Source organism: Miscanthus floridulus, chromosome 1 (genome assembly GCF_019320115.1).
Source record: "Miscanthus floridulus cultivar M001 chromosome 1, ASM1932011v1, whole genome shotgun sequence".
NCBI lineage: Eukaryota > Viridiplantae > Streptophyta > Magnoliopsida > Poales > Poaceae > Miscanthus > Miscanthus floridulus.
In genome coordinates this window covers 92,388,632-92,410,572 of record NC_089580.1, presented here as the reverse complement: position 1 = coordinate 92,410,572, position 21,941 = coordinate 92,388,632, and the positions used below count along the sequence as shown (strand labels likewise).

Below are 21,941 nucleotides of genomic sequence, written 5' to 3'. Positions count from 1 at the left end.
AGGCTCTGTATTCTGCCGTAGCCATTGCCAGAAAACGAGAAAGTAGAGATGAGAAAGTAGAGAGAAGATGCGGTTTGTGATCTGTTGAAGCAGGGTTGCTACGATCCTACCATTATGGAGGCGCCACAATCTCCACAAGGGTAGTTTCCAAATGAAGAGTCTGCCTCCGCCAAGCCGCGCGGCCCATGTAAGCCCGCAAGGGGAGACAGGAGGCCCAAGCTGAGCGGCCCATGGGTGGCGTGCATGTGTGAGAGGCACTGCCACTGGCATGAGATCCTGCCGCCCCAGCTGTTCGCTGGCATGAGAGCGTCCTTTGCTGCTAAATTATGTACCGCGCTGATTTTTGCTTGAAACCATCCGTGACATCACTGGAATAGTTGATACTAAAATTGTATTTGTATCTTACTTTCATTTCAGAACGAGCGACGGTCTTGGTAATCTGCACTCTAAAACCGTATGGAATGGCTGGTGGAAAAATCTCCAGTTGTTTTATTTTTCCTGCCGTGAGACCGTTACTGGACTACCTTTTGCAAAGCCTCCTCATTTGTGCTTATAGATGGAGGATGAAGATCCTAATTAACTCTTATCTTGACTAAAAGTGATTTGGCCAATGTGCCGGGCACAAGGCACTAATACTACGTGCTAGATAATGAATATGTGGTCAATTCCTAATAAAACGTACCGACCTAATAGCTCAATTGGTTAGAGCGTCGTGCTAATACCCGAATGTCGCAAGCTCGAGACCTGCATGGGTCAAATTATTTTTATTCTTTTCCCTTTATTTTCCAGAAAGATTTTCTTTTCAATTTCAATACCTTTTTCAACTTGGCCAATCACATGTTCTCCTTTATTTTCCAGATAGATCATCAATTCCTTTTTCAACTTGGCCAATCACATGATTTGTGGATATTTTTTTCGATTTGATATGGCATTAATCAACAAACAAAAATAAATTAAGCTGCCCGTTACATTCCACGTATTGACTGAGCGGACTCGTTATGCTAACACGATAAGAACTCAATCGACACTCTCATGTTCGTCTTAATGGAGTCATAGGCCTAATGTGAAAGGAAGTGAATCAATCTCTCTCGTGTCTAGCCTTGACATATAGGAACTAAGCCGCCACTCTCATGTGTCGTCCGAGTGGACAATAGGCTAGCACAATAAGAAGCGAACCGTTCACTCTTACATGATATGAAGTGAACCGGTCATTCTCATGTCTCGCCAAAGTGACGGAATTGCGTGCAACACAAGGCTATAACAGAGGCCCATGCCCAACCACACGATGCACGATATATATATATATATATATATATATATATATATATATATATATATATATACACACACACACACTCTCACGTCTGTAACAGAGAGCATCTCGTTCGATGAGTGGACTGATAGGCCTAACATGAACCAAAGTGAACCGATCGGTCTCATGTCTTTCCAGAGTGATGAACCACTAGGCATAACATGATAGGAACTAAGCCGCCACTTGCACGTGTCGTCTGAGTGCACTAATAGGCCAACATGATAGTAATTTGAACCGATCACTCTAACCACATGTTTTTTAAAGTGTGAACCCGAGTTTTTCTTATTTTTAAGTTTTGGCTTTTTATTAGAAATTGGTACTGTAACTCAAATCAATTAGCATGGATTATGGATGAGGAAAAGATTGTGGAGGGTGAAAAATAAATAAAATACATAGAATTTGGATATGAATGGTGATAGCCTCCCTAGCGGCAGATATTAAAAAAAATTAAAATAAATGGTGGCAAAAAAATTTGTTGCCACGGGCCAGCATCAGCTAGGTCGGGCTCGACCACGGAAGGAGCCCAACCAGGCCGCGCCAGCCCAATTGGCCATGGTGACAAGTGAGAGTAGGCATTGTATAGTTCGATCGCTGCTACTTCTCCTGTTCTTTTATGCTGTGTTCTTGCATGGTCAGTGAGCGAGGTGGGACTAAACCAGTGCAGATGGCTGACTGCCTATTCAATTGGCTTTGTTGGGCCATGACCTGATGGGCAGGCCCAATTTGGACCGTTTGTAGGTGTTGGTTACCGGTCCCTTCTTCCCCGCTGCGCCGCATCAACCGGGTGAATCCACCGCCGCCCGATCCCTCGAACACGCCCCCTGAGGTTCCCCGCGCCCGTGCCAATAAACAGTAGGCCCAGAGCACCGCGCCGCCCCCTTTGAACCCTAAAGGAGCCGCCCCGAGCACTAGCCCTAGCCCGTGCACCGCCATAGCCGCCGCCCGGAGCTCTACCCGCCGCCACCGCTGATCTCCGCCTTCACCGCGTCACCGATGTCTAGAACCCTCCACGACCTTCGCAGCGAGGTGAGCAATCGATCAGTGCCCGTCCTACCCTCTCTCTCGCTCTCTCCCGTGCTGTTTTTGAACTCCAGCACGTGATGATGTGCTTTTCCTCTATCCCGTGGTACTTGTTTTAGATCAGTGTAGGCATGTTTCATGAATGTATTGTTGCTATAGTATTCTTGATCCATTATATTTGTAATCTTTGGATTAGATGGATCTTGACCACTGCCTGGATCTAGGCATCTAGTTACCCGCATAGGCTGCAATGGTGGAATCACACTAAGCAACATGCTCTGAAACTTAGACTGATGGAATCACACTAACCAAAATAGAAATCTTCCCACTGAGTTCTTCCCCAGGATCCATGGTAGGTTGATGGCATCATGGGATGCGACCGTGATAACAAAAGCAACAATACTGGTGGCTAGGAAAGGAAGCATAATAATTTTCATGCCCAGCTGGCACAGACTAACAGATGTGACAAGAAAAGCTGTCGCAGCAATGCCAGTCACCTTGGATATCCCCATTGCTATCTTTTATAGTTATAAGATCACTTCCTCTGCATTATTAAGGCAAAATCTGCACCAAAGTTTCCTAACATCTTATTTCACTGTATTTGATTGCCGTGCTCTATTTTCCTGTTTACACGCTTTCTTTTTCAATTTATCATGCAAGTTCAGTTCTTCCCTCATGAATTTATCACTGGTTGGTCAAGTACATGTATGTTGTTCTGATGGATTTCTGTTCTCATCCAGACATTTCTTTCTTATTTACCATCTCTCCCTATGTTAGTCTTAACACTATAGTGCAATCCTGAAATTACTGAAGCTTCCTAGAGACACATGATGATTTACGAAACTGCTACGTCAAACTTCTGGTACCATGGATCTTGCAAACCACCTCAAGGAGTGGGACGAGATGGCTACCAAACTAAAGGAGGACTTCAAGGATATGAAATTGAAGTTACAGCTTGACCGTTCCGACGCTGACATCAGAACAAAACAAGTGCGACAACAAAATGAGCGGTACATAATTTCCCAGCGAAAACTGCTGGACGAAGGGTCAACCATTGAGCAGAATGACGTTGCTGTGAGAATGGAGGTTGCACTGGGTCGCTTGCTGAAGCAAGCGTTACATGATCAACGTGCTGCCTTTGCCAAGAAGATGAAGCAAGAACGCGCCGTCTTAAATCAATCCTTATCAAAGATCCTTGAAGAAATTGATGCCAACATAAAGAAAGAGCGAGCCAACGTTGACTCCATGATTAAGCAGGCAGGGGAACAAATGGATAAGGAGTTGGAAAATGAGCGCTCAAAATTGAAGTCAATGATTCAGTCCTTGATCGAACAAGAGGAGGGCCGGTCCTTGATCCAAGAAGAGGAGGTTCGTGCCAACATGAATGTAGAGGTAACTACAGTACGCTAGTATTTCATATTTTGCATTACATAGATAGCCATTTGAACACCTCGAATCTTTACACTTTCAGGTACAAGATGGGATCTACATACCACGGAAATACATGCATATATTATTGGACAATGAGTGTGGCCTGGTATATGAAATTTTTGTATAGTTTCCGTGTAAGAACTCCGTGTGGCCAAATTGTCCTTATTGGTCTAATCTATACGTGCAGGATGTTGTAATGTGATTTATCCTTCACTCAGTGAAGGAACTTTATTCGGATATGAAGAAGTACTACGATAGTCGAGAAGAATTAGGCCAGTTTACAATTATAAAACCAGCCACTTCTGTTGAGTTTGTCACGATGTTGGGGGCTTTGAAACCTTTTGGATACAGAGGAGACGTACAGTTGTACTACCTCAATCCTGCTCCTAGGAGTCAGCCATCAACTGGGTTAGTACAGATTGACAGACAAGAAGAGGTAAATGAATTGGTGCTTGCTCATGAAAAAGAGGGGACTAAAATTTGTTATTTGTACCTAGTGAAAGGATGCAACAATGATTTGTACGGCGTGAGTATTGGTTCCTCTCCACACAAAAAAACTACTTCATACAATCATATATGTATAACATGACAGCAACTTAATGCAGGACATGTCGGACATGGAAACAGACTACAATGAGGAAGAAGAACAAGGCTACTATGATGAAGAAGAACAACGTTGACTCCATGATTAAGCAACCAATAATGATTGGTATCGGGAAAAGAAGAAGAAGAGGATGGGCTTTCACTGAGTGCAGACTTGTTTTCATTTTTTTTGGAGACTTTGCAGACTTGTTTTCATGAACCTGCCTGCCTGTGTTAGTTGCGTTGTTGGGTCATGCACTATCTTGTTGCATTCATGATTAGGCAGCCTTGTGTCAATCAAGAAAGTAATAAGATGGGCTTTCACTGAGTGTAGACTTGTTTTCATTTTTTTGGAGACTTTGCAGACTTGTTTTCATGAACCTGCCTGCCTGTGTTAGTTGCGTTGTTGGGTCATGCACTATCTTGTTGCATTCATGATTAGGCAGCTGTTCTCTGAACTGATGAAACCTTTGCTTTCTGATGGAAATGCTTTGCTTCAGCAAGCTGCAAACAGCGGCAACGCACATGCAGCTCCTGCTATCGAATCCTTGAAGCCAAAGCTAAAGGTGAGTAGCTAGCCTGTAGTGATTTTCGCTTAGCTGCACTGCACTGCACGTTTTATCAATGCAAGTTGCATGCATTGTAGTGAAAGCAAGATGTTTGTTGCTTGCAGAGGACGCCCCATCACCAGCTTCCCCCTCGCAAGCCGACCTGTGCTTCCAGCTGAGCTGAAGACGTGCGGAAAATTAAAGGTGCCTTAAATTGCAGTCTTTGAAACTTGCACCTTGTGAGTTCTGAGGATGCTTCAATTTAATTGTGTTCTTTATTTCTTTTGGATGGATGATGTAGGGCCAGGGCTTACAAAACTTCCCTAGCTCTGGCTGGGAGAGATGATGAAGAGATGGAGTCGCTGGGATTACTAGTTATTTAGTTGGTTGGACAATTGCATTGGTTAGGGGAAATTTAGGATTGAGCCCTGCAATTAGGGGAAATTTAAGCCTGTGGGGTTATAGATAGACTAGATATTGCTAGTAGTATATGCTTATTTGTGGAAGTGGTAGTTGCCATCATCTGTTTCAAAGTATCTTGGGTGGGCAGATGAAATGTATCCTCTCTTGGCTTCTCCATTTGTTTACTACATCTCATATGAAATCATCCCTGGCATGTGCGTTCATCTCTTGTGCCATCATTACAGCTTATGTTCTACTGTGATTAACCATGTGTTACTGTTAGTGGTGTGACGAATGAGCCGAGGATGAGCTGGCCGGCCTCACCTGAGCCTTGAGATGCATGCCTGCCCCATTGGCGGAACGAAGAGGCCAGCCAGACGGCACTGGCTAGCTGACCGCACCCCATCAGGCCATCACAGCGATTGTGACTTGTGAGCACTCAGAGCTACCGCCACGTGATGCTCTACCGCTGCCCTCTCCTGCCGTTGTCAGCGTTCCTGAAGATATGCAGCGGTAGGCAATCAACAGTGGGCGCGAATGCTACAGCTCGTCTTGGCTGGTCGCACTCGCTACAGAGGACGTGATGCTATGGACTACAGACAGGTGCATCTATCACTGCCGACTATCGAGACCACCGGCCTGCGTTGAGCCATTGATCATGATTCATGTGGCGCAACATATGAAACTTCCTGCAGGTGGCTCTGCTGCAAACCACGCGACGCGGCCGCCGACGGGCGACTGGGAAACGGGGCGTGCTCAGCTTTGCCAGCACGAGTATTGAGACGAGAACCACAAAATCAAAACACAGAAACACTAGTACCTGGCATCACACACACCTCACTCGACTTTTTTAGCACATTGATGACAAATGCAAGCTATTAAAGACTTTCACAGGAGCAGCTCCTCTGGCTTGACACAGAAAATACAGTTACATGAATCAACTGCACGATAAACTGAAAAAAGAAAATCAAACATGCTACATGCAACACGATTCCAGCACGTACATGGATCAGAACTAGTAAATGCGCAAAGTTATGAACTAGAATTGATGTACAGTGTGCCCAATAGTAAAGTCCCACTCTTTAACAAAAGATGTTAGCCCTGAGAACAAACTGGTCAGGCGAACTTAAAAATTACACCTTATTTCATCGTTGGGAGCTAGATTCCATTATCCCCTGTACACTGAAACCACCCAAAATCTGGCGTCCTCACCTCAGACAACCTCTTCAATTCCATGGAGGTAATGAAATAGTAGCTATGTAGGTACAAGAGTGAACCTGCAAGCCCCAAAGAGAAAAAGGAGAAAAGGAACAGGGAAGGTGAATAAACCGATCTAACTCTTCCCACCAAGCCCCTCGTAAAACACGATATACCCTTTGTCTGTGTTGCCTGAGTATTCATGTGAGGAACCGAAGAATGTTTGTAGGGTCTGCTCTTCAACCATCTCGACGTTTTCGTCATCGAAGAACAACCAGTGGTTGTGGCTTTTGACAAGGCTTACATAATGCCCATGGTTGGGGCCACTTCCAACATGGATCACGACAGCAAAGAGGGAGTACTCAGTGTCTACATCGTCAGATGTATTACTGAGCTTCAGTTCCATGGGGAATACAACCCGGTATGAAAGCTTCTTATACCGGCCAAGCTGCTCAATGTACTTGAAACACTTTAGATGGATCACCAATATGTGGGGAGCCTTCTTGATCTTCATTCTCTTCTATGCTTCTTGCAAACTGGAATGCGACCAAATAATGGAGTTCAGCAGTAACAAAGGACTAAAGTGAAGATGATGGTCCCTTCCATAAGGTAGCGATAGCATGATATTTTTCAAAATCTATACAACGTAGATTGGGTGCAACAACGGTACGAGGGAACCAAGATTACTCAGGGGTCAGGGCTCTATGCTGTCGCAGAGATCTACCAAAACAAAGTGCCCCCCCAAGTAGGATGACAATGACCAGTAAAAATTGGCATAATTCTAAAGCAAAGAATGCTGATGATGATGACAAATAAATACAGCCCAAGGGAAACATGGTATAGTTACCTGCAGCACTTGTCGCAGAAGAATCTATCCTCTGCATTTAAAGTCTGTAGAACAGAAAATTTTCAGGCAGCTTGTGATAGAACTGTTTTGTTCAATGTCAACACTAAGATCAAGAAATGTTTCATCCCTTGCAGTTACTGTTTCACATCTTAAGCATCTTGTTTCGTTGGTCGATATGCCCTGCAAAGTTTGTATGCATGTAAAGATGATGGTAACTTGAATCTAGAAGATAAAACACAAGGCACTTTTCAATTAGTTCAGTCACCTGGAAATTTTTATGGACCAGAGTAACTTGCTGTTCTTTTTTAACTCCATTGGCTAAAGGTTGAACCGGGCCATTTGGAGCTTATGATTGGGGCGAGTCCTTAGCAGCACTTGACTCTTTTTCCAGAATATCAACAAGTTCATTCAAAAGGAAATTTAAGAACTCGTGTGCATCCTACAAAGAACCATGGAGACATATTTTAGTCAAGAGAAGTGGCTATTTTGGAGCTACCATAAAAACTAATTCATTCCTGAAATGACTGCTTTTGAAGATACCATAATAATTAAAACATTTCTACAACAGCATAAGTTGTTCACCAGCGTACCTATAAACAATAGGCAACAACAAACTCATCTTTGGTAAATCATATATCAAGCACATCTTCAGGGAGCTTTGATTCCTACAAATGAAGAGGACAAACATCAGTCATAACTACACATGCCTCGCAGATGGCCTGTTTTCAACTTAGATGAACTACCTCTTTTCTCATGGAGCATGTTCGCCGATTGTGACCCTTATCCTTACACAGGCTACATTTGATCTTAGATTTCTTCGTATTTCAAATTGACTTCAAATTTTTCTTTGGGGCCCCTCTTCCAGGCACATGCAAGGGATCCAGCACATTGGCTCTGTTCGGCTTACCCTATATCCGGCTTGTTCGGCTTCTTTTTTCAGCTGGAACAGTATTTTTCTCTCACAACATTTCAGTCAGAACAGTGTTTTTCAGCCAATTTCAGCCAAGATTCAGCGAGCCGAACAGGGCCATTACTGAACGCTACAGAATCAACATCCGGGGCTTGTGGTAGCACCGGACCATACCTCTTGCCTCTGTTATCTCCTTCATTTGGTAGGTTCATAGCAACTTCATCCTGCAGAACGTGTTTCAGCCGCTCATATGATTCAAGTGAACGAGATGCTGCGAAGGCTGCAGCTTGACCGATATTGCGTAGCTCACGGTACCTCTGTAGGCTTTCGAAATAGTCATACATGGTGCTCTTCCTTTTCGGAGGAAATGCACTCTTTGCCCCCCCATTGTCCACCTTTTCGAAACACAACAGTCTGGAAGCTTGTCTTCATCCAGATCGCCCAATACAAAGAAGATGTGTGAGCAGGGGGTTCCAATCGATTGTAACTTACCACAAGAACAAGAAATTCCCTTTAGATTGCCTTCATCACAAAATTGACATTTGACATAGTACATCATGTCTCCTTTATCCTTCCTGCCAACAATATACTCACTCATATTATCGCCATCTAGAATGTCAATCGAAAAACACTTCTTGGCTGCCTTTATGCTGAACTGCACCGTGGTGAAAATTGTTGGAGTGAACGATTTCACGGCTTCTATCTCAATAATTGAATCATCTGGTTCTGTGCATGCCTCAGATTGCAATGCATCAGTGTCCAACTTTGCCTCATTTGTGCGCAGCCTTGAAAGGCAGTGCTCCACATGCTTTACCATGTCAAGCAGTGTCATTTTACGATCTAGACGTATATGAAGCCTAGAGTTTAGGCTCTCACTCCGTTGGTTGCTCCTCAGTCCTAAGTAGCACTTACCAGCATGATACGAAGCACACTAGATTTCCCTCATATCATACATTTGATACAATCATGACTCCTTATTTGTAACCTTATGCTTATCCAAAAATTCCTGCCATTTTCTCTCGGTCTCTTCTATGGACCAACAATCATAAAGGAAACTCCTGAATTCATCCTTGACAACATCATCCTTAAGATTACGCACAATGTTCTGCTCAATATGCCATATGCAGAGCCTATGCGATGAATTCGGCCACACCAGCCTGATTGCTCTCAACATAGCAAGGTCTCCATCAGTGATCATGGAGATCGGATGCTTCTGAATCATGGCCTCGGAAAATGTTCTCAGCAACCACACATATGACTCAATATTCTCATGAGAAATAATTCCACATCCAAAAATAACTGTGCTTCGATCGTGATTCACCCCAACAAAAGGAACAAGGGGTAGGTTGTACCGATTAGTTTTGTAGGTGCTATCAAATACAATGACATCACCAAATGCTTCATAATCAAGCAGACATTGACTATCACACCAGAATAGTCCCTTCAGTTGTCCTTCCCCATCAACCATGTACTTGAAAAAGAAATCAGGATCTCTGCGCTAAAGTTCCGTCAGGTAACTGATGACTGTTTAAGTGTCACCGGCAGCAATTGTCTCCGCCTTATAGCGATGGCAGAAATTATACAAGTCCCTTGTTGTACACCCAACCTTATCATACTCACCATACTGCATTTCTAAAATATCCATTATCTTGTGTTTGCGGATCCCAGAACTCTCCATCTCCACAATCTCAGCTTTCTGCTCATCGTTGATTCTTCTATGTGAATGTAGCAGACAAGTAAGCTCTGCTGGCACCATCGGATGGTTGTGTTCATCGATGAAATCCTTCACATACCACTGCCCTGTGATCTGATCTCGTGCAATCACAAATTTAGCAAGGCATCCAACACGGGTAATATTCCGCGGCTTTCGCTTCTTAATCGCCCTCTTCAGCTACTTCTCTTCACGGAAACCTTGACGGCAGCAAACAAACTTCCGAAGAGTCATCTCATTGTGGTCATTGAGGTACGAGTTTCAGTGTAGCAACATGGCAGAGTCATTCAATAAGTTGCTATTGGGGATATGTGGTATGCCCATGAATGTAATCATTCAATTCACCTTCTACAAGCTTGTTGCCTGGTTCAACGATAGACACGCCCATGCATTGAAGTTGCGGAGTGATGGAGAGATATGGGCTCCGAAACCAAAGGCACACCTAGAGAAGGTAAATGAAAGGGCTAGCACACATGAGGTTACATGCTTTGACCACGCTACAGGGACTTATCAAGTCGAGCATAGGGGCGGTACAACGTCCGATGACAAGGTCTGAGAGTCGAGGATGCATATGGTTATCCTCCAAGATTTCAAATGCACTTGTGGTAAACCAAGGCAGTACCACTTTCTATGTTCCCATTTGATGGCAGCAGCTAGGCATCGCAACTATAATATCAAGAGCAGGATACCTCACGAGTGCAGTGTCGACACGCTTGTGCACACATGGAGCCCCCGCTTTGTGCCTTTCTGGGACCCTAGAGAGTGTCCTCCATATGATGGGCCAAAGTATATTGCGATCCAGCTTACCGTTGGAACAAGTGTAGATCAAGAAAGAGGACGAGGCACAGGATGGGTATGGATCAGATACCTGAAAGAACGAGGCATGTGAGAGGAACCCCATTTCTTACTGACCCCGAGCAGTATGAGTGCGGCAAGTGTGGTAGACTTGGCCACAATTCACGCAGTTGCCATTGGCAGATTAGTGAGGTGCGACTATTGGTTGTTTTCATTATTTCATATTTGTCGTTTTCATTTAATTAATTATGCATGTCTCAATTTATACATGTAATTGTGTCAATTACTTGTATATTTCTAAGTTCATGTTTCATTGTATATTGAATTTCTAGTTCATTGACTTTTTTTGTAGGATGACGCAATTCCACCTACTCGACCCGACGTACGAGGCGACTGTAACACCCCGGGTGTTTAAATATTAAAAACATGACATGTCATCATATGCATTGCAAGGCATTTGGTCAAATTACAAACTTGGATATGCATTCACTAAAACAAGTTTACATTTGTGTTATGAGTGTTGAATTGAAGTGTTTGAATCATGTCAAAATTTGGTTTGGATTTGAATTTTTCCAGAAAACCCTGATTTTCAGCATTTAAATCCTACCCTGAAAATCCATTTCAAAATCTAAGCATATTTTGGGGTTGAGCCAAAAAGAAAAAGTGTAGAGCTTGACAAGTTATACAAAGTTTGTTTTTGGAGTTTTTCAAGTTGTTTAGAAAAATTTTGAGTAATTCAAAAAGGCGTAATTCGTTAAATTTCCCTATTTAAATTCAAAAGTTCATTTCAAAATCTAGACCGAATTAGGAGTTGGTTATAAAAGCAAAGTTGTAGAACTTTTGATTTTGAACAACTTTTGTTTTTGGAGATTTTTGAATTGTTATAAAAATTTGAGAGTAATTTGTGAATTTTGGCGAATGGCAAACTTGTAAATACTGTGAACAGTGTTCACCGCCGTAGCTACATGGCCGGCGACCTTCTTCGGTGTTCCAGGCGCATCATGGCCGTCCTTGGTGTCGTGTTGGCGCGGTAAAGGCTTCGTCGTGGTTTCCTTGAGCTTCCTGGCCACCCTTTTTAGCCTGAACCGTCGTCGTCGTTGCTCTTCTCCCTTGCTCTGTTTCCGCCATCGCCGGTGACCTTGCTGCGCTCACGGAATTCGTCCTCACCATCGCGCCTCATGCCAATTGCATCTGCCATTCTCTCTGCCCCGCACTCTCACTCATTCCTGGCCTATTTGCTTTGCCTCTAGCAGTCCAGTGTCACCGCACGCCGTTTTCTTCCTCAGAGCCGGCCGAAGCACCGCCACCACCGACCTTTCCGTGGCCAGAGCCCGTCGGTGAGCCGTTGCCCTTGATTGGTGTACCTTTGGCTTCATCTCGATGCCATAGTGCTAATTTCATTGTTGCTTGGCCGTTTTGTCCACTTTAGTCGCCGGCACACCATCACCGATGACCCTTGCGCCGCCGTGATCACCTTGGACATCGACCCGCGTCACAGTTGCTTCTCCGACCTTGTTATCTGCTTAGTTGTGTTCAGGGTAAGCTGCTGGTGCTTCCTCGACCTTTAGTTTAACCGCTACCGGCCTGTAGTCGCCAACGTAGTACCGCCGAGGCGCCGTGTCCGCCATGGTCGACATTGAGCTAGAATTGAGTCATAATCGGTACATCTAAGTACGTCTATAGGTGCGCCTAGTAGTGTAGAACATGTTGGTGCTATCGCCATCGCCGGTGATCTCACCGTCGGCGAGGAATCGTTGGTCAGAGCCGTCGCTGCCGTGGTCAACGTCGGAGGTTAGGGATGACAGGTGGGGTCGGGTTGTCAGTGACTCAACGTTCAAATGGATTTTTCTATTTTCAGATTTGAATGAATAGTGTCTGTTTTTGTTATTTTTGTGTAGGTTTATTTAGAGCTCCAAAAATTATGAAAATTTTGTGTGATTTCTCTGTGATGTATAGTATTTAAGAAAAATATTAAATAATATTTTTCTATACTTTTTGAGTGTGATAAAAATTGCTCAATTTATTAATAAATGGATTTCCATGATTTTTCTAGGCTTATTTAATTGTCCAAAAATTATGAAATTTGTTTTGCCACTTAGTTATCATGTAATGAACATGTACGAAAATTTTGAGTTCAATTAGAATAAGTTGATTTATTTCATAATTTTGAATTAAATAATTAATTCATAAAAGCAAATAGTAACCTTTAATGATTTAGGTTTTGTTTGAAATTTTGGATTGAGTGATGACCTTGGGTCATTAGTTGATAATGATCCTTGGCAATTAATGTATGTGTTACGAAAAAGATTTAGTCTGTTTGACTTGCAACTGTACCGCGAAGGAAAGTTGTATTCAAATTATTAATTTTGCATCCATCATCGAGTATCATGTTTCGTATTCCGCATCATGTTAAACATGGCATTGTTATTACGTGTAGTGAACGAAGGTGAACACGTGGTAGTGAATCAAGTTGTTGAGGAGGTTAATCCGTCTGTTGAGGTCGGATCGAATACTTATGAACATCGCAGGAACCGGACTTTTCCGTCAACGAAGGCAAGCCCCGGATGCATACAACCCTATCTTGTGTTTTACAAATTAATTTTGCTTTTGCTTTCCGTTACTGTATTAAGTGATTAGGAGTTAAGTAAGAGCCTAATTGGTGCATTACCAACCTTGTTATTCCATATTTACCATATTACCAGTTTTAAATTCGTATATGCCTAGTTTTGCTTAGCTATGCGTAGAACGATGAAGTTAGGTGATTAACTATCACATGCAAGTTTCAAATGGAACCTTGGTTACTTATGATATCATGTGATATGGGAATGTGGAGTAATAAATCTAGACCGGGCGAACTCGGTGTGTGTGAGCCACAAGACATGGAGGTCTTATGAGCGGGTTCTTTCCGCCTGTGTCGATTAAGGCACGTCCGTTGTTGAATTGCATGAGGTGAGAATTTGTAGTACTAACCACATACTCCGGTAAACCTGAACTTGGCAATTCTATTACGAGAATGGCTACTCGCGCACTGGGAGTGGAGAGATAGCGGGAATAGCGTGTACCCACATGGCAATGGGCTGGATTGGTGGAGTACTGTATTCTCGGGTGGCGCGGACCCGTTCTTGCTTTAGAGGATCTGAGAGTAGGTTGATATATGTAGGTCGGGGACCTACATATGTCGTGTGGTCTGGAATTCCCAGCTGGGTTTTTAATCGGTTCGAATCGTCGTTGCTCCTCGATTATGGAGACTCAACTCACTGTTCATCATCGTAGTATTAATAACTGGGACTTGAGAAAGGTTTGCGAAAAAGATTGATATGAAGTTCATGTTCTCATTACGGATCATGGTAGATTCATATGTGGTACTTATAAAGTTTTACCTTGGGATTAAAGAATTTTGTTAAAGAGCTTTTACGCAAAAGAACTTTGATTATTGTTAAAGCCATACCTTGAAACCCATAAGCCGGCATTCCTGAGTTCTATTAGTTTTATTTCGGTTAAGTCTTGTTGAGTACTTTTGTACTCAGGGTTTGTTGACCCCTTGTTGCAGGTGAGCCTCATGAGCAGATCTATTTTGGATCGTGCTACATGACTATCATTCGTTCTGACGATGAGAAGTAAATGTGTGATCCTTGGGCAGGATGTTTATTTTGTGTGTTATGTATATGTTAATTATGCCACTCCACTACTACTATGGTTTGTAATAATTATCGAACTTCGTTTGTAAGGTTTGAAACAACTGGTTTGTAAACTATATTACCGTAAGACTTCCGCTGTTTTTACTCTGGTGTTGATGTTTGAATAAATGTGTAATACTGCAATGACTCTATAACGTGATCCTGCTCGGAAATCGTGGATGATTCGGGGTTCCCCGAGGACACCCGACAGTCTTTTTAAGTTATTAGAAACATATGCATAAATGTCAAAGGTCGTCGGACAGTGACAGGTGCATGTGGGCCCTATAACTTAGGAGGTTCTGCCACAGAATGGTATCAGAGCGATCGTTACAAGGTTTTTGTTGTATTGTTTTACAAAAACTTCAAAATGATTTGGGATGAATAAATCTAACTTGATAATTTGGTCCAAATTGCTTCTGACTTGTTTTATTTCTTTCTCACCATTCCATATTTGATTAAAAAGGTTTTGTGTGGTGGAGTAGTAATCTTATTATGCCCTATATAAAAATAAATGTTGTTTATGTGCATTATAAACTTTGATGTTTTTGTTCGTAAGAACGATTCATGCATCATTATTAATTCACTCGTTACTTCCTTCACCTCTTAGTCTGGAGTTGAGTAGTGAGACTGGTTTGAGTAATGTAATCCATCATAGCTGCTCTTTAGACTTTAATCAAATGGTCTTACTTGGATTAAATTGGTTTCCTATAGTATGGCTCGTGCCAAGATGACGCCCCATAAGTCCACTGGACCCAAAGGAGTTCCTCGTCACCAACTTGCCCCTAAAAACGATGGTGCTAGCAGTAGCAGTTCTAGGCCTGATCCCCAGGCAGAGATACAGAGAATTTCCGCAGAATGAGCACAAGCTACTAGAGATAGGGCTTTGGATGCTATACAGGTAGGAGAATTATAGGATCAATTGAGGCATCTCACCACCGCACACAGGAACTGCAAAAGCATGTTAGTTCGTACGGTGGAGGGACGAAATGAGGCTTGGCATAGGGAAAATGTCGCTAGAGCTAGAACTCATGAGCTAGAATTCTATGTAGAAGATTTTGAAGAACATAATACCTATCTACATGAGGAAGTTCATAGGCTTAGCAATCTACTAAACCCGAATCATGAGCCTCAAGCTGATGCCATGGACCCCGGTGTCATCCTTGCCGATGATAACGAATCGGAAGAGGAAGAAGAAGAAGATCCTGAAGAATTAGTAATGATCAATGAAAGTGATGATGAAGGCGGTAATAATTCCGGAATGGATACCGAGTCTAAAGTTTGAAGTTATCACGGAAAAGAGTAGAGTTGTATAATAGTTAATTATGGTTAAGCTATGTATCTTGTTTTGGTACTTATAGGTTCTGGTGTTTATAGTAGTAAACCCTATGTAATGTGTCTGGAGTAAGCGTTTGTGCAATTCAATAAAGGCTTGTGAATAAAGTTTGGTTTGTTATGAGCAGATGCGTCGTACGTGGGGTTCGTATGTTCCTAGAACTTCACAAGATGAGGATGGTATTCTAGATCCGCCACCAGTTCCAACAAATCTAGCTGATGCTATAACCGCACTTGTCAATGTGACGGCTGAAAATTCTTGTTTGCTTCTTGAGATCGCTCTAAGTAATCAGAATCAGATGCAAGGAAACCGTGGTCATCACCATAACAGACAGGAGGCTACATATGTTGACTTTACAGACACAAGACCACCGGTGTTCACCAAGGTAGATGAACCATTGGAGGCTGATGACTGGCTTCGAACCATGGAGCAGAAATTTGACCTTATTCCATGCACGGAGTATCAGAAACTTGCGTTGCCGCCCAGCAACTTAGAGGAGCAGCAAGTGCTTGGTGGGCAAACTTAGTGGCTATGCAACCTGCTGGCATTCCAATAACTTGGGCTAAGTTCCGTACTGCCTTTAGAGCCCATTATATCCCTGAAGGAGTGATGGCAATGAAGTTAGATGAATTCCTTGCTTTGAAACAAGGAGATCAAACAGTGATGCAGTATGTGGGAAGATTCAATCACCTGTCACAATATGCATCCGAACATGTTAATACTGATGCCAAGAAGAAGAGGTGTTTTATGAGAGGTTTGAATACCAAGCTGCAAACAATGATGACAACTTGCACCAATGTCACTTATCATGAGGCAGTAAATATTGCAATTGCTTCAGAGTCAAAGTATCGGCAGCATAAGGAGCTCAAAAAGAAAAAGAGTATGCCGTCTGGATCTTTTGGGGGAAATCAGAAGAGGTAGAGGGTGATTTATCATCCAGTACATCATAATCGTCCTTCTTACCGCCCGCCATAGTCTCAAGCCGGGCAACAGTCAAATGTCCGTCCTGCTATAACCTATCCGAACTCACAGTCAACAATGCTCCTGGTAGCAATGCTCCAACGTCCCAGGGTCACAACTATCCGTGTTACAATTGTGGAAGGACTGGTCATTTCTCTAGGGAATGTCTATATCCTAGGCAGGTTAATCAAAATTATCAGAAGGTCCCTGCCAATCAACAACAGGGTCAGGCACCAAACAAGAACCCCAATCAGAATGCTCAGAAGGGCAAAGATGAGAGGAAAACAGGACGGGTGTTCTATATTCAAGCTGGAGAAATTCCAGAAGGGGAGCCCATGATGATGGGTATGTTTCCTGTTGCCAATCACCCTGCAGTTATACTTTTTGATTCTGGCGCATTGCATTCATTCATCAATAGAACATTTGTCGTGAAGCATAAAATTTCAATTGGGGCAACAAAGAAAAGTTTCTTTATACAGTCGCCCGGGGGACGTCTGTGTACTAAGGAAATAGTATACCAGGTACCCGTAAACCTGGGTGGGCATATTTTTCCCACTACCATGATTATCCTTAAGGATCAGGATATAGATGTAATCTTGGGAATGAATTGGATGTATCAGCATAAGGCTATTATAGATGCTTTGAATAGGACTTTAAGAGTAAGTTTGCCTGATAGTAATTCTCAACTTCTCATCCAACTTCCAACCCTAAGAAGATCAATGGGCAAGATTTGTGCAACTGCTGTCAAAGAGATTAGAGATATTCCGGTAGTGTGTGAATTTCTGGATATGTTTCCTAAAGATTTACCCGGTCTACCACCTGATAGGGATGTATAATTTAACATAGAGTTACAACCTAGAACAGCTCCGATTTCTCAGAGAGCTTATAGGATGCCACCTAAGGAATTGGCCGAGTTGAAGGCTCAGTTACAAGAATTAATTAAGAAGGGATTTATTCAACCTAGTTCCTCACCTTGGGGATGTCCGGCAATTTTTGTGAAAAAGAAAGATGAGACCTTGAGGTTATGTGTTGACTATCATCCGTTGAATGAAGTGACCATCAAGAATAAGTATCCATTACCTCGGATAGATTTGCTTTTTGATCAATTGGCCAGAGCCAAAGTTTTCTCCAAGATAGATTTGAGATCAGGATATCACCAAATCAAGATAAAGCCTGAAGATATTCCCAAAACGGCGTTTACCACAAGATATGGATTATATGAATACTTGGTAATGTCTTTTGGTTTGACAAATGCTCCAGCTCATTTCATGTATCTAATGAACTCAGTATTCATGCCTGAGCTAGACAAATTTGTAGTGGTGTTTATTGATGACATTCTAGTATATTCCAAGAATAAGAAAGAACATGCAGAACATCTCAGAATTGTTCTGACCCGCTTGAGAGAACATCAACTATATGCCAAGTTCAGCAAGTGTGATTTTTGGCTTAAGGAAGTGCAATTTCTTGGACATGTCTTGTCAGCCGAAGGAGTTGTAATTGATCCCGGCAAAGTAAGTGATGTGCTTGATTGGAAACCGCCAACCATAGTGCATCAAGTTCAGAGTTTTCTGGGATTGGCAGGGTATTACCGTTGGTTTATTTCAGAATTCTCTAAAATATCAAAGTCCATAACTGAATTGTTGAAGAACCAAGTTAAATTTGTTTGGTCATCTGATTGTGAAAAGGCTTTCCAGACCTTGAAGAGACTGTTGACTACTGCACCAGTATTAGCCCAACCTAATATCGAGAAGCCGTTTGACGTGTATTGTGATGCTTTAGGTATTGGTATTGGATGTGTGTTAATGCAAGAAGGCAGAGTCATTGCCTATACGTCTAGGCAACTTAAGCAGCATGAAGAACACTATCCGACTCATGATCTGGAGTTAGCAGTTGTGGTTCATGCTCTGAAGATTTGGCGGCATTACCTGCTTGGTAATACGTGTCATATGTATACAGACCACAAGAGCTTAAAGTATATCTTTACTCAGTCAGAATTGAACATGCGACAAAGAAGATGGTTGGAACTGATTAAGGATTATGATTTGGAAGTACATTATCACCCGGGTAAAGCAAATGTGGTTGTAGATGCCCTTAGTCGCAAAAGTTATTGCTGCTCAGAAGAAAAACAAGGGTATAGCCCATATCAAGGAAAAAGTCAAGAATGGAAAAGTGGAATGCTTTAGCATAGATGATGAAAATGTGTTATGGTTCAAGAATTGCCTGGTGGTACCAAAAGTTCCTGAGTTGCGGCAGTCAATTCTAGATGAGGCACATGCTACTAGGTTATCTATCCATCCGGGAAGCAACAAGATGTACCATGATTTGAAGCAAAGATTCTGGTGGACTAAAATGAAAATAGAGATTGCTAGATATATAGCGAAGTGTGATACTTGTCAAAAGGTGAAAGCTATACATTTGAGGTCTGCTGGTGAATTACAACCATTGCCTATTCCATCTTGGAAGTGGGAGTACATAAGTATGGATTTTATTGTTGGTCTACCCAAGACATCAAAGGGATTTGATTCAGTATGGGTTATTGTAGATCGACTAACCAAATCAGCATATTTTCTTCCAGTCAAGACAATATATCCCATGATCCAATATGCTAAGATGTACTTAGCAAGAATCATGAGTTTGCATGGGGTACCAAAAAACCATAGTGTCAGATAGGGGTACATAGTTTGTCTCCAGCTTTTGGAAACACTTACATGCTTCGTTAGGTACCAAACTTCTATATAGTACAGCTTATCATCCGTAGACTGATGGGCAGACTGAAAGAGTCAATCAAGTACTTAAAGACATGTTAAGATGTTGTGTCCTTAACTACTCCAATAAGTGGGATGAGTGCTTACCTTTGGCCGAGTTCTCATACAACAATAGTTATCAGGAAAGCATTAGAATGGCTCCATTTGAAGCACTCTATGGTCGTAGATGCAGAACCTCATTGAGTTGGTCTGAGCCTGGAGAAAGAAGATTCTTTGGAGTTGACCTTGTGAAAGAAACAGAAGACAAGGTTAGGCAAATACAGAGTAATCTGAAGATAGCTCAATCCCGCCAAAAGAGTTATGCGGATAGACGGCAGAGACCATTGGTATTCAACAAAGGAGATTTTGTATATCTGAAAGTATCACCAATGAAGGGAGTTAACCGTTTTGGTGTTAAAGGAAAGTTGGCACCCCGATACATTGGACCGTATCAAATTTTGGAGAGGTATGGAAAAGTAGCATATCGCTTGAAATTACCTGAACATCTCGCAGCTGTGCATGATGTGTTCCATGTTTCTCAATTGAAGAAGTGTCTCCGAGTGCCTGAACAGAATATTGAAGTTGAAAGAGTGGAACTAGAACCGGATTTAACTTATTCTGAATATCCTATCCGAGTGTTAGATCAGAAAGATCGTGTTACTCGAAGATGGACAATCAAGTTCTATAAAATACAATGGAATCAACATTTAGAAGAGGAAGCTACTTTGGAATCAGAAGATTACTTGTTAGAAAAGTTTCCAGAGTTTCTAGCGTCCATATAGAATAGAGTAATGTTAGTTGAGTTCGGTTGTACAAATTGTGTTTTGTAAAGGAACCTCAGTTGTTTTATGGACAAGTTCTAGATGTTTTTGGACTGACACATTTCCTTTTCCATTACTTACTCTATGGCTTTGAATCTTGGGGCGAGATTTCTTTTAGGGGGAATGATTGTAACACCCCGGGTGTTTAAATATTAAAAACATGACATGTCATCATATGCGTTGCAAGGCATTTGGTCAAATTGCAAACTTGGATATGCATTCACTAAAACAAGTTTACATTTGTGTTATGAGTGTTGAATTGAAGTGTTTGAATCATGTCAAAATTTGGTTTGGATTTGAATTTTTCTAGAAAATCCTGATTTTCAGCATTTAAATCCTACCCTGAAAATCCATTTCAAAATCTAAGCATATTTTGGGGTTGAGCCCAAAAGCAAAAGTGTAGAGCTTGACAAGTTATACAAAGTTTGTTTTTGGAGTTTTTCAAGTTGTTTAGAAAAATTTTGAGTAATTCAAAAAGGCGTAATTCGTTAAATTTCCCTATTTGAATTCAAAAGTTCATTTCAAAATCTAGACCGAATTAGGAGTTGGTTATAAAAGCAAAGTTGTAGAACTTTTTATTTTGAACAACTTTTGTTTTTGGAGATTTTTGAGTTGTTATAAAAATTTGAGAGTAATTTGTGAATTTTGGCGAATGACAAACTTGTAAATACTGTGAACAGTGTTCACCGCCGTAGCTACATGGCCGGCGACCTTCTTCGGCGCTCCAGGCACGTCGTGGCCGTCCTTGGCATCGCGTTGGCGTGGTAAAGGCTTCATCATGGCTTCCTTGAGCTTCCTGGCCACCCTTTTTAGCCTGAACCGTCGTCGTCGTTGCTCTTCTCCCTTGCTATGTTTCCGCCATCGCCGATGACCTTGCTACGCTCACGGAATTCGTCCTCACCGTCGCGCCTCATGCCAATTGCGTCTGCCATTCTCTCCGCCCCGCACTCTCCCTCATTCCTGGCCTGTTTGCTTCACCTCTAGCAGTCCAGTGTCACCGCACGCTGTTTTCTTCCTCAGAGCCGGCCGAAGCACCGCCACCACCGACCTCTCCGTGGCCAGAGCCCGTCGGTGAGCCATTGCCCTTGATTGGTGTACCTTTGGCTTCGTCTCGATGCCGTAGTGCTAATTTCATTGTTGCTTGGCCATTTTGTCCACTTTAGTCGCCGGCACACCATCACCGACGACCCTTGCGCCGCCGTGATCACTGTGGACATCGACCCGCATCATAGTTGTTTCTCCGACCTTGTTATCTGCTCAGTTGTGTTCAGGGTAAGCTGCTGGTGCTTCCTTGACCTTTAGTTTAACCGCTACCGGCCTATAGTCGCCGGCGTAGTACCGCCGAGGCGCCGTGTCCGCCATGGTCGACGTTGAGCTAGAATTGAGTCATAATCGGTACATCTAAGTACGTCTATAGGTGTGCCTAGTAGTGTAGAACATGTTGGTGCTATCGCCATCGCCGGTGATCTCACCGTCGGCGAGGAATCGCTGGTCAGAGCCGTCGCTGCCATGGTCAACGTCGGAGGTTAGGGATGACAGGTGGGGTCGGGTTGTCAGTGACTCAACGTTCAAATGGATTTTTCTATTTTCAGATTTGAATGAATAGTGTCTATTTTTGTTATTTTTGTGTAGGTTTATTTAGAGCTCCAAA

General features: G+C 42.6%; 3 pseudogenes; 1 reads left to right on the top strand and 2 right to left on the bottom strand.

The window, feature by feature from the left end:
- The first annotated feature begins 3,199 nt into the window (after positions 1–3,199).
- On the top strand, positions 3,200–4,443 carry LOC136460315 (uncharacterized; annotated as a pseudogene).
- Positions 4,444–6,628: 2,185 nt separating this feature from the next.
- LOC136460306 (ubiquitin carboxyl-terminal hydrolase 4-like) lies at positions 6,629–8,094 on the bottom strand (annotated as a pseudogene).
- A 214-nt stretch (positions 8,095–8,308) lies between these two features.
- On the bottom strand, positions 8,309–9,717 carry LOC136460295 (protein FAR1-RELATED SEQUENCE 5-like; annotated as a pseudogene).
- Between the last annotated feature and the right edge of the window lie 12,224 nt (positions 9,718–21,941).